This window comes from Kogia breviceps, chromosome 18, assembly GCF_026419965.1.
Source record: "Kogia breviceps isolate mKogBre1 chromosome 18, mKogBre1 haplotype 1, whole genome shotgun sequence".
Classification (NCBI taxonomy): Eukaryota; Metazoa; Chordata; class Mammalia; order Artiodactyla; family Physeteridae; genus Kogia; species Kogia breviceps.
Window position 1 is genome coordinate 26,283,845 of NC_081327.1, and position 17,840 is coordinate 26,301,684.

The 17,840-nt window shown below is 45.5% G+C and overlaps 1 long non-coding RNA gene across 1 annotated transcript in view; it reads left to right on the forward strand.

The window, feature by feature from the left end:
• Positions 1 to 3,903: 3,903 nt before the first annotated feature.
• Positions 3,904 to 17,840, forward strand: part of LOC136793043 (uncharacterized) — a 76,277-nt gene continuing 62,340 nt past the window's right edge. The window contains exons 1-2 of the long non-coding RNA XR_010837778.1: positions 3,904 to 3,962; positions 7,443 to 7,497. This is a non-coding gene — a long non-coding RNA (uncharacterized lncRNA). The remainder of the gene's footprint in view (positions 3,963 to 7,442; positions 7,498 to 17,840) is intronic.

A 17,840-nucleotide genomic window follows, 5' to 3' on the forward strand; every position in this document is an offset into this window, starting at 1 on the left:
ATATGCTCAGACAGGGCAGGGCAGGTGTCTCCATTTTTACAGGCAAGGAAATAGACTCAGGGAGATTGAGGGGCTTGGCCCGAGACACTCAGCCAGTAAGTGCATGCAAGGCGACTTGAAGGGGGCTGTTATTTGTGACTTGGGGTGAGGGGGAGTTCCTTTACTTCCTCCTGCTTTCAAATAGGAAAAAAACGTGAGCATTGGGAGACATTGCAGTTGGGAACTTGCAAAGGAGGAGGAAAAAATTAATTCAGAGGACACATCCGGCAAAGGGTTTGACTGCTTCGTTAGAAAGGTCCTTGCTTTCATCCCTTGTCTCTGACCAGAAAAGCTTGTTAGAAAATGGACTCACAGCTGTGAGCCAGTGACAGTGTGTGGGAGCGGGGTGCCTGGAAGCTGCTGGAAGTGGGTGGCAGGGGTGCTTTATTTGGATGACTAAGAGCAAGACACACAGGCTTATAATATTGAGAGGAACAATGTCTATGGGCTGACCTCCCAGATGGGTGGTTTGCAGAGGTGGGACTACTGGCATAAGTAAGCTGCTTTCTCTGCCACCAGTAGCATCTCTCCCAGTGCTTCCACCACCCCTTCTGCAGCCCCTACCTTAGCATCATGTAGCAGACAAATCATCCAGCACCACCTCCATGGATACAAGGGGAGCCTGAGGTCCGGGAAAGGGACAAGACTCCTTCAAGACCACAGGTGGCCTGACTTTCCATTCAAGGATCCCCCAACACACACACACACACACACACACACACACACACACACACACATCCCACACACAAACACACTCACACATAATACTTGGCCATCGTATGACGGCAATTCCCCATGTTGGTTAATGATCACTCCTGATGAATCAGAGTTCCTTACCAAGTGAATGTTGTGTGTGTGTGTGTGTGTGTGTGTGTGTGTGTTTTGTGTCCAGCATGAGTCAGAACTGTGTGTTTACTTTTGTCCTAATAATAATAGAGTCCAACCCTGGCTGAGTGCAGACCCACTGCTGGACACTGTCTTGAAAGTGCCCTGAGTTCACTCACTTCATCCGAACCACAAGCCCATGAGGTCTTGGGGAAGTTGTCAGGGCTCTTAACAAATGTTTCTGGCCAGAGGTGGGTCCAGGTTCTGTAGGGCCTGAAGCTTATAGGATTTGGGGGCCTTCTTCGAGAACAGGAATACAAAGTTACCAATATAAAATTGGGTACAGGGCCCTGGAACGCACACAAGAAAGAGAAGGGCTCTGAAGCATCACGGTACGTCTGCCTCGAGTTCCCTCTTCCTCCTCGGCAAAGGTTAGGGTTGTATGTTCCTACCCACGTGGAGTTAGCCAGGCCATGTGACTTGCATCAGTCAATGGGCTGTGAATAAACTTCATGTGTGTCACTTCTAAGAGGAAGTTTTGAGAGTCAGTGTGTGATTCGCCACTTTCCTCCCCAACCCCGATGTTCAGGGTTCCTGAACAGAAGATGCGTGTGTGTGTGTGTGTGTGTGTGTGTGTGTGTGTGTGTGCTACGACGGACCCTCCTTTGCCCTGGGACTCTGAGTCATTCCATCCTTACAGTGATTAGAGCATCCCCGCCCCTCCCCCTGCCCTGTGTCAACCCACAGTAAACAGCATGAGTGTGAAATAAGAATTTGTTAAATTAATTCCCGAAGATTTTGGAGATTTTTTTTTTAACCACAGCATTCCCAGCTTAACCTCACTGATATTGGTAGGGGACTATTGTTGTTCCCATTTTCCAGATGACAAATCGTGGCACAGGAAGGTTTAGTCACTCGCGCAAGGTCATACAGCTAGCCAGTGGTGGACCGGGGTCAATGGCTCCATTTCCCAGTGACACCAGGCAAGGGTGGGACCTTTCGTAAACTGAAGATATTTGTCCCATCTAGAGGTTGCTACTCAGCTCCAGCTGACGGTTGTAAAAGAGGAATGTGAGCCAATTGTTGCCAGATCTTCTGATTTTTTAAAAAGATAGGCTGTAAATCCAGAGTTTTCATGTGAAATCCTGATTATTATACTTGGGCAGCTGATTGAAGTCATTTTCTTTTGCTGAGCACGGCAAGACCAACACATCAGTGAGCTTGATTTGGTTCACCGTTTTGAGACCTTATACCCTCCAACTTCTCACTAAAACACAAACGAACAAAAAACCAGAAAGCAGCTGAAAATTCACTCCAGTAACAGGTATGTGTGAAGTGACGGAGTTCCGGGGAGAAGGACCGAGAAAGGGGGTGGGGACAGATACAGTGGTCTGAGAAAGACTTTGAGGGCTGGTAGGACTGGGCAGGAGGGGTTGCAGGTAGATGCCTGTGTCCAGAGAGGAGAGGTCTCTCAGCCAGTGAGATGACTGGGCTTGGGTTTGTTCCTGGAAGTAAAGAGAGTCACATACAGTTTCAAGGCCTCAAAAACGTAGAAAATGTTTTGTTAGGGTTATTCAAATTTTTCTATGACACTGCCATCCTCACACACAAATACCCCTCGAGGAAACACTCATCCGTCTGTGTGATGCATACCTGGGAGCTTTGTGAGCCTGTGGGATTGAGCAGGATGTGGCCGAGGGTCATTGAGTCAAAGAGAGAAGGGGCTTCCTGGAAACAGGAGATCTGCTTGGACTCAAAGGTCCTTCATAAATCCCTGATGAGCCCTAGGTATTTCCATCTGCCTTGTCTCTTTTTCCGCTGTTTGTCTGTGAGACTCGGCACGTTCTTGCGGAATGAAACAATGAGCAGTTAACAAGGAAGGTCATGTCCACGTGACTCTTAACACTAAGGCTCTGACAAGGAAAGTCAAGGTCAGACGAGACTAGCGTGCTTCCAGAACATCTGACCTCACGCATTAACCAGCAGGTTCCCAGAGCACAGAGGGGAACGTGAGATGCCGTAAGAATAAATGGACCGTCAGTGGAAATAGAGGCTTGGAGGCCAAGGTGTTTGGAAAACCGAGTCACACAATGAAACAAGGCCCTTTGCGCGATTTCTCAGAACTTGAATGAACCACGAGCCCTGTGCACCTCCGAGAGGGCAACATGGTGCCCTGCTTGGCTGTGGAATCTCTTTTTCTTTTCCCAGAATCTCTTGGGAAAGAATGTGACAGAGAATGTTCTTTGAAACATGCTGGCTAATTTTTCCTTTGTGGCTTTTCTCCTCACCTCTCAATATCCTAGGCTTTCTCCCCAGTTTTCGTTTAGAACGGCAGTTTTCTCTCTTCAGGAAATGTGTCATTTCTACTTATCCATTAGTTTCGACAAGTAGGTGGTGCAGTGGAGACTGGAGGTGGGGGTTCCTCACGTATCTGTCACTGTCACCTCGTGTCCTGGGGCTCTCAGGGGTGGGTTCCAGGACTACCCCTATTCACTAAGCACTGACTTTCACAATGGGAATTTCCAGCCCAGGGGAGACAGATGAAGCAAAGGGACAAAGCACTTGGGAGGTAGCAGCCTTCTAAAGGAAACCCTCCCTCTGCCTGGGGACACGTACTGGGGGAGGAGGAAAAGGAAGAGGAGGAGGAGAGAGAAACCCCTGAGTGTTTGACCCAAAGGGGCCCCTTTTATGGCCTTCCTGTTTATGGCTGAGAAGTAAACAGCCTGGGAGCCAGGTCGTCTCCGACAGCAGCTGGGGCACCAGCTCTTGCTGGCTGGGGACCCTCTCCTTCTGGGTGGCAATGGGTGGGGAATCTGCCAGTTATGCGAGTCTCAGGGGACATTTTTTTTAACCAGCATCTTGCGGCATTTTCCCTTCAGCTCACGCCATCTGCTTCACCCCCCTCATTGGTCCTACGCCTTTTAGGGGATAGCTGGGAATCTGTGTGCGCAGGCTCAGGGTGCAGATCCCAGCTGCGACACTTAGCAGCTGTGTGACTTCAGGTGAGCCCTGCACCTCTCTGAGCCTCCTTTGTAGTGATGAGGAGGAGGATGTGGAAACAGCCTGTGAAACAGCACTTACAGCTTGCCTGGCATGTGGTAAGTGTCGATACACGTTTACTGCTCTCCTGATGATTTCGGCTGCCCTCCTGACTAAGCCCCCAGGGCCTTAGCTGAGGGTAGGGGTAGGGAGCTGGGGGAGGGGCGAAGCCCAGCTCTGAGAGGCTCCCTGGACTTGGTCTAGGCAGCAGCTCTCTCTCTGGATTGGAACCCGCAGCACTTTGCCTCCTGAGAAATGCAGGCTGTGATGGACGATGAGATGGTGCCCCAACTAAGATGAAGAACACAGTGCCGGGGGCAGCAGACACCAGGCGAATCAATAAACTATAATTATCAGGAACGTTGTCTGTGGGAGTGGGGAGTCCCTCGGACAGAGAGAGACAGGGGAGGGGGCGAGAGCAAGACACACACACACACACACACACACACACACACACACACATCCTGAGAGATGCAGAAAAAGCATGCGCCCGAGGAAGCAAACGCTAGCAGGGAGAACCAGAGGTATGTGACATGCACGGGGGCCCCCTGTCCTTGCCGATGGGCCTGGCAGAGGAGCAAAAACAGGAGCCCCCACCCATCCTATGCAGCCCTCGGGTCTTTAAATCCCAATTACACCTTTGCATCACTACTAAGAGTATAAGAGCCTACATATAATATCTGTAAAGAATACTGGTTTAACTCTTTGATGCAAAGGTGAAATTTTCCGGCGTCCCAATGTCCACTTACAAGATCAAAGCCATTCATTTGGCTAGGCTGGGATATGAAGCCAACAGGGACAGCAATATATTGTGCTAGAAACACTAGTTCAACATCACCAGGGTCTTCATCATGCCCGAATCCACCGCAGCCTCCCTGGCTCACCACTCAACACGCTTTTGGATCCAGCACTTTTGGAACCGATGTGTGATGTTGTCTGTCACCAGGCGTTCATGGCAAGCCTCACGTACCCCCTGGCTGTTGGTGAGCTCTGCCATGTTGCCACTTACCTGATATCTTGTAAAGCCCTCTTGCAAAGTTGCCTTTTCTGATCCCCAACACTTTGAGGTCTCAACCCCCAGAAAGGATGACTAAATCTGTGTGCATTTTCCTGGCCCCTTTTGATCTGGTAACCTGGTAACCTTTACGAACACACAACTGGCATGGATCGAGCTCACTCGGGCTTGGTGTGCTTTCTGAATGTATTAGACAGTGTCTCATGGGAGGCATGCTTTTGTGACACTCAGATTGGCTGAGTTCCTCCCCACCTCCTTTTTTAAGGATAATTTTTTTTTTTTTAAACAAACACACGTGCAAACAAACTTGTTTTAACTTTGGCCTTTATTGTGTGCCTGGCACCAGCCTAAGTATTTTACAAGCATTATCTCAGTCAGCCGCCTAGTCTCAATGGCACCAATAGGAACTATTTCTTCCTTCATTTGTGTGTAGAGATGCTGGCCAGAGGTCTCGCCTCCCTGTCACAGAACTTGCAGGTGGCCGAGCTTAGTGGATGCCCAGGCCGGCCCTGAAGCCCAGGGACATCACCGCCTTTCCCGGAGAGGAAACTGAGGCCCGGAGAGGTTAACACACAAGGCCTCACAGCTCACCATAGCAGTGACAGATGAGGTTAGATCAGGCCCCCCAACCAGCCAGAGAAGTTAATGAGAAAACGAAGGACACACAGTAAAACCCAGCCTGCACAGGGGGTCTCCAGGATGGTCCCACACAAGCCCCTGCCTCCTTCCCACCCCCCACTTCCCTACCCTCCCACCACCTCGAAGGATGCACGCAGCCCCTCCAGCCCTAGGTGACACTTTTTTTTTTTTTTTTTTTTTTTTGCGTTACGCGGGCCTATCACTGCGCAGGCTCCGGACGCGCAGGCGCAGTGGCCATGGCTCACAGGCCCAGCCGCTCCGCGGCATGTGGGATCTTCCCGGACCGGGGGCACGAAGCCGTGTCCCCTGCATCGGCAGGCGGACTCTCAACCACTGCGCCACCAGGGAAGCCCTCTAGGTGACAGTTTTTATAAGCAGGTCAGCTTCCTGGCCCTCGGCTGGGGAATTGTGTAGCTGTCCAGACTCCCAGGAGGAAGCAGCATAGGGCTTCTCTAAATTCTCTTTTCAATCTGGGGGGCACCATCCAGAAAGGTCTCTCTGGCCTGGAAGCAGAAGGAAGAACCCCATGTGTGTCTACTTGGCCATGGGACCCTCGGTGAGAAGATTGTTCCTGGGTTTGGGGTGGCCCGTTCTGCACATGCGCGCAAACCTTTCACCTTGTGCAGGAGGCTTATGGGCACCTGCACAGCCAGGGGTTTGGGTTTCTCTCTCTAATCACCGAGCACAGCCTCCGCCTTTTGGGAAGGAGAATGTGATTTCTACTTTGTCTCTTTCCATTTTGTTATTTCAAATTGACACCCTGACCTGGGGCAAAGTGCAGCAGGGAGTTTCCTTTTATTCTTATCTTTTCATTTTGTTTTGTGTCGGTTTAAACTGTATACAACTGTTGGAGAGTTTAATATGTATACAATGAAGCCAGATACCAGAAACATAAATTACCTTCAAGACTCAGCTTTGAGAATTGGTAGGATTTTTCCCTTTTAAAACTCCATGCAATTTTTCATTTGGGAACTCACTCTCTTACTTGATAAGATATCACAGAGAAAGCATGGTTTAAAAATTCTTTTTTAAAAAAGTGGTGTGTGTGTGTGTGTGTGTGTGTTTTCTACTTTAATGAAAAGAAAAAGGAAAATATAGAACGATAGTCTGTTAGGAAACACACTTCCTGATTTATCCCTCCCCCCAAACCCCTTTCCCCTTTGTTTTCTATGTCTGTGCCTCTCTTTCTGTTTTGGAAATACTATGATTCCACATATAAGTGATATCAATGATATTTGTCTTTCTCTGTCTGGCTTACTTCACTTAGTATGATTATCTTAGTATAATTAGGAGGTTGGATTAACATATACACACTACTACATATAAAATAGATAACCAACAAGGACCTACTGCATAGCACAGAGAACTATACTCAATATTTTGCAATAACTTACAAGGGAAAAGGATCTGGAAAGGGATATATATTTATAACTGAATCACTGCACTGTACACCTGAAACTAACATGATATTGTAAATCAACTATACTTCAATTAAAAAAAAAATACTAAATTCGCCAGAAGAAAAAAAAGTGAAAGAAACAGGCTTTTTGCTGGGCAAACACTACCCTATGGGGTTGCTTACAAGTAAGTTTACTTACAACCAGGGATGGGTTTCTCCAGTTTCTTCAACTTCAAGCTTAAATCATGCTCACTCTTAAAAGACATTCAGAACTACGAATGTGAGACTTTACAAAAGGCTTAAGACATGTGAAGGATTTGAAGCAGCTTTTCTTTAAGCAGAAGAAAACTCCAGTTGCATGAGGTAGAGTAAAATTTTCTGCAAATTCAGCCTGTTGATTTCTGTTTTATTTGGGGGAGAACGGGTGATCTGTGTCACCCCAAGCAGAGGAATCATTTTCATTAGTTGTTTTCTTCCTTGCTTTAGATGTGTGGAGAAGTTTGGAAGCTCTGGAAGAATAAAAACGTTGGGAAAAAATAATGTAAGTAATTACTCTCTCTCTCTCTTTTTTCTGACCTAGATTTTGTCTTTTCTTCCTCTGTAGCTCCCAACCAAGCATGTTGGACTCTGCCCCACCATATGCCCTCCCTCCCTCCTGCTTCCCACCCCATTCCTGCTGCCCCTACGGAGCAAGGCCAGATGCCTGCTGGCTTGGACTCCCACAAGTGGTTTGATGGTGGGGGCAGATCAGGGAGGGATGGAAGGTTGGGGGAGCAGAGCAGTTTCCATAAGCAGAAATGGGGGCTGAACTTCAGCCAGAGGCCACCATGCCAAGGGGATGATGGGCCTGGAGGTACCAGCTGCTTCTTTCTTTTTCTGATGCTGAATTCAACATCCCAAGACTAGTAAAACCTCCCACTCGGGGCACTTCATGAAACAGTTATATAAACTATGCTGACGGCTGCTGTGAGTTTTTAAGTATTTAAAGGCCTTGCTTTCTTTTAAAAAAAGTATGAATTTGATGTCAGCCTTTCATAGAGGCATGCGGGAAAGACACTGTAGGAAGGATATTGTAGCTACTGCCAAAAGTGTTGCAAACTGTGTGATTTTCTGATTGGATTGCTTATTTTCTCTCCCTCTTTGTTACACACGTGTATGTTAGCAAGACTTTGCTTTCTATTTTGTACTTCTTTCTCCCACGTCAAGATTTTGAATCTCTGCTCAAGCGCTCAGAAATCTGTTTGTGCACATGGGAACACGTGCATATACTTCTCACTGGGTGATCCTGTGTGGCTTCCCCTAAAGCCCCCACTGTGCTCTGTCCGCCCTTGAAGTTCACACCTGGGTGGCCCTGACATAAGCTAAAGAGTCCAAGCCCTTCCCAAGTTCCCAAGATGTCTCCCTCCCCATGCACACAGGGTTTCTGGCTGTTGTGTCTATAAGCATGGACCAAACGCCCTGCTTTGTGGGCTGATTTATGGTTGCATTAGGGAAAACTCCACAGAGGGTATAAAATACAGTGTTCCACTCTTGGGCCTGAGCTTAGGTGTTATCGGTGATTGCAAGTGCGTTTTATAACCCCCGTGCCAAATCGAAATCAAGGTGATTTGAGCATCAATCTCCTGGATAAAATCAGGGCATGCTCTATTGTGGTTTGACCTTCATGGTACCTTTGGCTGGTCCGACTTGTCTAAGTCCCTTGGACAATTACCCAGGGATAGTTGGAAAATGCAGCGATAATGGCCAGCACTGGGATTACCAGCTGTATCAAAAGGCTTAACGGCTCACCCCAGAGACTCCTGAGCACCAGAGAAAAAGCCCTGAGAGGAGGTTAGCGTCGTCTCTACAAGCTGCAGGCAGGGAGGGCGAGCGCCATGGGGCCCTTTTCCTGAGCATTTAGACTGCACCCCTCAACTCCATAGCAACTCGAGAATGCAAAACTTTGAAACTTACAAAAAAGCCATCAGACAACTGGGCTTCAGAAAACCAGTGCAGGCCCTCCTGGCCTTATTTATAATCCCAAGATCTCAGTCGACTCTAGGCCAGAGAAGTAATTAAGTTTCTAAAATGAGCTTGAAATCAGTGGTATCCATCCTACCACTACCAAAGTGGGTTCTTCTTGTTGATTTTTATAGAGAATGATCAGAGGCGTCCTGAAAAATCTGACAGTCTTTTTTCAGTAAAGTTCAAACCTTAACCCAAAATGCTGAAGGCTGCACTCACAAGAGCCTAGCAGAGTTAAAGATTTTTGGAACTGATTTGTGGAAATTGTAGATTTTTAGAACCTGAAGGCTCTTTAGTGATGGTCAGAGGGTGTATTTAGGATAAATAGTTTAAAGTCAGGGTTTTATGCCTATAATCTGAGTTTCTCAACTTATATTTAGTCCAAACTTCTTTTTAAAGTAATTCTATCTCTTCTGATTCTGCACCCTTTCATACACAAGGGGAAGAAGCTTAGCTGGCTCTTCAAATGGTAAAGACTGTTTTACAAATCCCTTTAAGATATGCTAATGTATATGGGCTGATTATTAAGATAAATACCTTCTGTTGGAAACTGAAGTTAATTATAATGTATATAATTAGTCACTGGTCAGATGAGAAGTTATAATTTATTGTCCCCTAATTTGGATTTATTATCAAAGATATTTAATTTAAAGGAATTACAAAAAATAGCATGATTTGAGTGGTTATGGAGATGGTGGGCATTTAGTAAACTTCAAAACTCTTTTTGTCCCCCCAAACTTTTCTAAACCCATTATATACAATTTCAGGAAATAACACACCAACATTAGGAGATGACTTGTACTGGTTGATTAAAAAAAAAAATCAGAAAGCCATTTTTGTAAGAAATGATGCAGTTTTCTCTTCCAGACCCTCATTTTTCGAACACTAGGTAAGCTTGCATGATAAGAGGGTCCAAGTTCAAGTAGAATTATGGAGCTTGTGTGATGAGCATGTCTTTTGTGTCAATGTTGGGTGGCGCGGGAAAAGTAAAATATTAGATGCTTTTCCTTTCAGATCATAATTTCTTCTGGACAGTGTATAAGAGACCAGTAGTTTGCTACAGATACAGCTTTTGTATAAAAGAGGAGTCTCGTGCCATTTCATAAAGTATGTTTCCATAAAGCTCCACTGGCCTTTCAAACATATTGTTTCTGCGTTCCTTTATCTGATTCCTGCTCTGTCAAGACTGTGAGCTCCCTCTATACCACACAGGAACAACTTTCCAGTATCCCACTGTCTCTGAATTAATGTCCGTGTTGAAGCGGGGCTCCTTGGCACAGTGTGGAAGGCAGCCCTCATCCCTCTCCCTTCCTAGGAACCCTCTTTTTTTAATCAAGGCACCCGCAGTTTGACCTGGCACTGAGTTAGACTGAGATGTGTCCACAGAGGAAATGACACCACCACCGGGATGTCAGAATTTTCCGTCCCGAGAGGAAGGGATCGTCTGTCCGAGGTTGATGTTTGTAAGAATATACCTTTCAAGTTTGTGTGTCTTCTGATCCAGATGGTCCTTGAGCCATGTGGACACTGTTTTTGAACTCACTGAATGCTGACATCAGAATGTTGCCCTCTCAAGCACCATTTCTTAGAGGTCAGCAAAGGGGCTATTTGATTTCATGACTTTTTTAAAAAATTGAAGTACAGTTGATTTACAATGTTGTATTAATTTCTGCTGTACAGCAAAGTGACTCAGTTAAACATATATATGTATATATATGTTCTTTTCCATTATGGTTTATCACAGGATATTGAATCTACTTCCCTGCTCTATCCAGTAGGACCTTGTTGTTTATCCATTCTGTATATAATAGTTTCCATCTACTAAGCCCAAACTCTCAGTCCTTCCCTCCTCCCAGCCCTTGGCAACCACAAGTCTGTTCTCTATGTCTGTGAGTCTGTTTCTCCTTGGTAGTTAAGTTCATTTGTGTCGTATTTTAGATTCCACATATAAGTGATATCATACAGTATTTGTCTTTCTCTTTCTGGCTTACTTTGCTTAGTATGATCATCTCTAGGTCCATCCATGATGCTGCAAGTGGCATTATTTCATTCTTTTTTTTTTTTTTTTTTTTTTTTTTGCGGTACGCAGGCCTCTCACTGTTGTGGCCTGTCCCGTTGCGGAGCACAGGCTCCGGATGCGCAGGCTCAGCGGCCATGGCTCACGGGTCCAGGCGCTCTGCGGCATGTGGGATCTTCCCAGACTGGGGCACGAACCCGTGTCCCCTACATCGGCAGGCGGACTCTCAACCACTGCGCCACCAGGGAAGCCCTATTTCATTCTTTTTAACAGCTATAATATTCCATTCTATATATATACCATATCTTTTTTATCCATTCATCTGCCAATGGGCATTTAGGTTGTTTTCATGTCTTGGCTATTGTGAATTGTGCTGCTATGAACATAGGGATACCTGTATGTTTTCGAATTAGAGTTTTGGATTTCATGACTTCCATAAGTAAGAGTGAGGCATGGTCAGATTGGGTGTGATTTGAATTATTCTTCCCGTGGATAGAAATTCTGTTCTCTTATTGAAGGAGAGGTTGGAGGTGAGGATGGTGGACACCTTCTTTGAGGACAAGACCTCAAACCACCCTTGTGGGTATCCAGGGGAGCAGATTTGCGGGTGGTGGAAAAAACAGAGTCCTGAACATCATGAAGCACCATGGGACACCTCCCGGCCATTTCTGCAAAGGACCCCCTGGCTTCCTCTCTGCTCAGGAAGGGGCATACCAAGGTGGGGGTATACCAAGGGTGGGGTGGGTGCAACCAGGGGGTGCATTGACTACAGAGAATTTAAAAACGAACACCAACTAAAAGTGGTCTCCTTTTATTATCTCTGTAAGCCAGCAATTCTAACATTAGTGATAAAGTACTGCCACAGAGAGTACTTCAGTAATGCACACCTCAGCTGTGCATGGGGGTTGATGTTGGGTTCTGGTCCAGATCCCCATTTCTGCGTCAGGGCAGCCCCTCCCCAGCTACTGAGAGTTTTGGCTGCCAATGGCTCAGAGCTGCCACCTTCCCTGGAGAGTTACACCCAACCTTCCCTGAGCAGCTCATGGCCAGTGGACAGCAGGCCCTGTCAGGGGCAGATAGCCCTAAGAGAGAGTTCACCGTTCAGAGTCCTCACCTCCACAGGCCATGCTTAGACCCAGCTCCAGACCACAACCTTGCTCAGCCCCTTTCCTTTCTCCCTCCTACTTCTTTCCCCTCCTCCAAGCACTCCCTCAACAGAGCCCATGCAATCAGATCCCTGTCTCAGGCTGATTTTGAGGGAACCCTCCCTAAGTCATCTGACTTTCAGTCAGGAATGCTCTGCATGGCCAGAAAACTTGGCCTCTGCCCACACCCACAAGGTCCACCTGCAATCCCAAAGGGTCCATATGTCTAATTTCTTCCTCTTCACCTGTAGATGCTATATATGCTCCCAATACAACTGTGCACTTTTCAAGTGCCTTCAGTGTCATCCATGGGTCTGCAGAGTAACAGAATTCTGTGCTCCCTTGAGGATGTTAGAATTCTTTTCTCAAGGGCTCTGCTTGAAGGCTATAACCAGCCTCTGGGAGGCAAGATAACATGAGTTTTGTGGCCTAACAGACCAGACTGCCATTTACTTCCTGTGCAATACCAGGCAAGAGACTAAGCCCAGTGCCACCTTTTTACCCAGCTGGCAAAAGACAGCGCCAGCATGGGACCCAGGAGCTCCATTCCACAGTCCCTGCTTTTAGCAACTATTCTGATTAAAGGGTGCAATGGATCTAAAGTGCTTAGCACAGTCCCTGGCTGCTCATGAGATGACAGCAATGAAGATGGTTATCCCGTTGAGGAGGAGATGATGAAGATGATGATGGCAACGAGGTTGAGAGAACAAGATTTGTACATCTAGATAACAGAAGACAATAGACCAACCAACAACCCATAAATTCTTCCCTGGCTCCTCCTGAGGAGAAAACAAAGAAACCAAACCCTTGGGGTCCTGGAATGAGCACTGGTCTTGGAGTCAGATACAGACTTCGGATTGGTTGCTGACTTTGGGTGAATTTTATAAAATGGGCAGAAATGTCAGGTTTAAATGAGAAGAGATCCTGGGTACAAGTGCTTAGTGTGGTAGGGGTCCAGCAGATGTCTGGTGGCTGGAAGAAGACCATGTCTTGGGAGGGTATTTAAGGGTGACTCTGGAGAGAAGTTGTGCAAGGAACTCTATCACTGACCTACTCCAGGGAGTAGGTCAAGGTAACTCTAAAGAATTACTGAGATTCCAGTGGACAGGGCTTTGTTGACTCTTATGACAAGGACTTGCTGATTTCCTTGACTTCAGAGTGGCTGTTTCTCTGCACTTCATGGTCCTCTGCTATTTCCAGGTCCTGTTTTCACACATTTGGCCCCATCCTGAAAGTAAGAAACCCATACAAAGGCCCAGGAGGGCAGAGATTTCAGCCTGTATTATTCATTGCTGCACTCCCAGTGCCTAGGATATTACCTAACATATGCTCAACATTCAATAAATATTGTTGAGAAAATAAACTTTTTCAAGAACAAGGACTGAATGTGGCAGGAACAAGCAGTCCACTAGGAGTCAAGAGGCCTTAAAGTGTGTCCTTTCTCAGCTTTGTGGCTTTGGAAGAGCCACCTCACCCCTGTGGTTTTCATTCATCTTCTATGTCAATGACACCAGCTCTACCTGACAGGATTGGAATAATGCCAATGGAATCTTACTGGATCTCCGAATTTTAAGAGCTATGAAATTGACTTTCTGAAAAGGACAATTAAGGAAATGTAGTTAGTCCTAGAATTTACTGAGATAATATTTCTAGAAAATATCCTGCAAATTTTTTTCTCTTAGAAATTTAAAAACACCTTTCCAAATAAACTCTTGGATTACAAAGTCAAAACTGAAATAATAAACTATTCAGAAATTAATGGTACCATGTACCAGATGTGGCCTTGGGATATAGCTAAAATAGTACTCAGAGAACAATTTATAGCCTTAAATGGATTTATCAAAGCATAAGATGTAAAAATATATGAACTGAACATTCAACTCAAGAAGCTGGAGAAGAAACAACATCACCAATAACAACAAAGACACAGTAGACATGCACATACATGCAAAGGAAGAAAAACATTTTCAGTTGAATGTTTTCATAAAAAAAAGTCTTATGATACTGGGATGTGTTTGTACCAGGAGAATTTCTGAAAGTGGTCACCAATGGATACCTTTTCCACTAATCAATAATTCATAGTTATATATTGCCCTTATGCAGAGTATGAAGCTTTCTAAAGAAGATAGCCATTCTATAATGGCCAATCATGCTTTATTTTATCTAGATCATCCTTGCAAAGTGCCAATCAAAGAAGATGGAAGGAGTTGTGGGAGATCTGACAGGTCCTGGAGAGAGCAGAGGGCTCACTGAGACTCTTGACCATGTGGAAAGCATGTTACTGGGTGATGCAATTTGTACAATATGGTAGCAGCATCAGGGAGGCCCTGGAGACATAAGTATAAAATGCAGGGTCCTGTGGGGAGGGAGGACCCTGAGCCACCGGCTGGAATTTCCAGGGAGGTAGAGGGGGAAACAGTGTGTTGGCTTCCTTTTCTAGTTCCTTTTGATAATTAGTCTGATAACTCACAGGGGACCAGACTCTCACCTCCCTGAGGACATCATCTAGACAGAATGTCAGTGGCTGGAGGCCACTGGGAAATTCTCTTTGGATTTTTCTTCCGGAGCAAAGAAGGCGTCAAATGCTCACTTCTTTAAAGCAGGACCTGACTCTGGGCTCCTGTTCTTAAAGCAACTTAAAGAATGGAGTCCAACACCCTCCATTGATATTTCCTCTGCACTCTGGACAGTGCCTGCACCTTCTCTCCTGCCAAGAGGAAGGAGTCAGGAAACAGGAAGCTTTCCAAGAGAAAGTCTCCAATGCATCCGTGCGGCCACTGGACCATGCATGCTGCTAACTGGAGTCAGGACCCCTGGAGTCTCCCTTGATCCACAAATGCCTTGAACTAAACATACTGCAGGGATGTTGACATTTTAAAACTTATGTGTCCAGCAAGGTCTCCACTGACATTTAACCTCTTGAAGCCTTGTTTTGCTGTTTGTTTGTGTTCTTCATCCATAAAATGGGTAAAACGATAGTGCCTACCTGTCTTAGTCCCTTCAGGCTGCTATAACAAAATATCACAAATAATGAGGTGGCTTATAAACAATAGACATTTACTTTCTCATAGCTCTGGAGGCTGGAAGTCCCAGATTGGGGTGCCAGCCTGGTTGGATGAGAGCCCTCTTCTGGGTTGCAGATGTCTCATTCTATCCTTACATGGTGGAAGGGGGCCAGCAGGAAGGGATTTCTGTGGAGGTTCCTTCTATAAGGCACTAATCCCATTCATGAGGGCTACACCCTAATGACCTAATCGCCTCCCCAAAGCCTCACTTCCTGATACCATCACCTTGGGGGTTAAGATTTCCAATATGAACTTTGGGGAGGCACAAACATTCAGACGATCGCGCTACCTCAAAGACTGTGATAGGTTTTCCATGAGGAAATTATATAAAGCATTTTGATGAATGCCTCGTTTTTGCCAAAACTCAAACTAAATTGTGGCTGTCTGTGACTTGCCGCTTTGGGGCAAATTTTCTCATTTGAAAACGGGATCAACAATAACCCTCATACCCTACTTCAGAATGGAGTTTAAATATGTAAGTTTGGGAATTCCCTGGTGGTCCAGTGGTTAGGACTTTGTGCTTTCACTGCTGTGAGCCCGGGTTCGATCGCTGGTTGGGGAACTAAGATCCCACAAGCTGTGTGACGCGGCCATCATCATCATCATCGTCATCATATCATCATCAATTTTAAAAATATGTAAGGTGGAGCCATATGAAATTGTCAATATTTGATCATTTTTGACCTCTATAAACCACAATTTTGTGTGGGTCAATCTGATGACATGTGGTATGTCTATTCATATCTATAGAGCCTTATAACCAATTATAAATCTGAATGGTTGCTTTAGTTCCTCCCCACTTTCTAGTTCCATTGTGAAAACACGCCTCAGAAAAATGACAGGAGTAGACCTATAGGTTTTATTTTTCTCTCTTTGTTTCATTTTATACTCTTCCCCATCTCTCCTCAGAACTTGCCCATAATCATATTTCACAGAGCTCTGGAGGGGCAAGCTCTCTTAATCAGAAATATCCCACAGAAGCAAGTAGATTTGTTATTTTCTGTGTGAAGTTGTTAATTGATTTGATAATTGCCTGGGAGACACACACAGACCTACACATGCACAAAACAAATGTCAGGCCACACACTCTTCTCTCGACAGTAAGATGAAGATGTTTTAGTTATTGGAACTCGGATGTCACCTAGAAGAATAAGAGGAGGTACCAGGAAAAAAAGAGGGGAGTGGAGCCGACGTGGCAGGGGGGAGGCAGGCCATCCCTCTTGGTTATCAAGCGAAATGACTCCCCAAATATGACAATAAATCACCGCAGGAATCAATCAGACGAGAGGCCACTGCTCCATGCTGATAATGCATCAATCAATATTTAATGTTTACACTTTAATTAATCCACACATGGGAAGCATTCTTTCAGTGACAAAAATAAAGGGATGAGAAATAAAACACCTTTTATATCAGGAGCTGTGAGTGCACTGCCTATCTGGGTGGCTTTGATTGGAGCTGTCATTGATCACCTTGAATCTTGCCAGCCTCTGAGTCACATTTGGATATAAAGCTAATATGGGGGAGGGGCCCAGAGGTGTCAGAATCTGGCTGGGAAGACCGTGACTCCCTCAGAACTGCTGCAGACCATGGATTCCTGCGAAGGCAGAACAAAGCCAGGGCAAATATTGGATTCTAAACGCTGGTGACATCTTCTCCCCAGAAAAGGTTTCTGTCTGCAGATAGTGATCTATGACTCTGGGGTGGGGGGCAGGGTGAGCAGGAAAGACATTTTTTCCTCTTTTTCAAGAGTCCAAGTGTCGTCTTGGACACACGGAGTCCAGTCTCAACCCCCAGGACAGTTTTTATAACATTCATAGTCCATTAGCATGCTTTGCACACTCTGCCCTACCTCTTAAAAGCATTTAAAAATACCCACACCCCGCGTTAGTTCTAATTCACATTCAGCTGCACACGAATCTCTTTGAGCTGGGGTTGACTAGTTGACCGCATACTACATTCGGTAGACATTTAATCAAATGTATATTACATTTGGTTTTGCAGATTTCTTTTGATGTTTTGGACCAATGCCTTTTTTTCGGGTCTCAAACATTTTGCAGGCCCTGGAAAGTACATAAGACAAAATGTAAAAACAAAACGAAAATTACAAATGGTTTCAAACCAAAACATTTCAATGACTCCTTATCATCTTCTCAGTAAGTCCAACCCTGTTAGAATTCCCTCCTGCGCTAGAAGGCAGCTCTCTCTGATCATTGGATGAAGTCATTTAGGGGCTCTGTGTGAAAAATATAAAGTCACACTCACTGGGGCAAGGTGCTCATATTGTGAGAGGCACGAAGAAACTGAGGCTGACAGTTTTCTCTCTCCTTCTCTATCTCTGCTAAGCTTGATTAGCTGGCTTTGAGCAAAGTCAATTCTATGATGCAACAATTCTGTATCGATGTACGTACTCCACTCTCTAATACAAGAACCCCTCCCCTCCAACCCAAGTAGAATAATATGCTAATGGTTCTCTGTGTAGAATGCATACTACAATTGTCCAGTGCCGACTGTATTTTTAAAATTTGTCCTCTTTTACATTTAAACTACCTGCCCCCTCTCCACCCCCCAGTTCCCTTGCAATTGACTCAGTTTACCTGCATCGTATTTGTCATTGATTTCAACATATTTCTAATCGGTTGAATAGAATTTA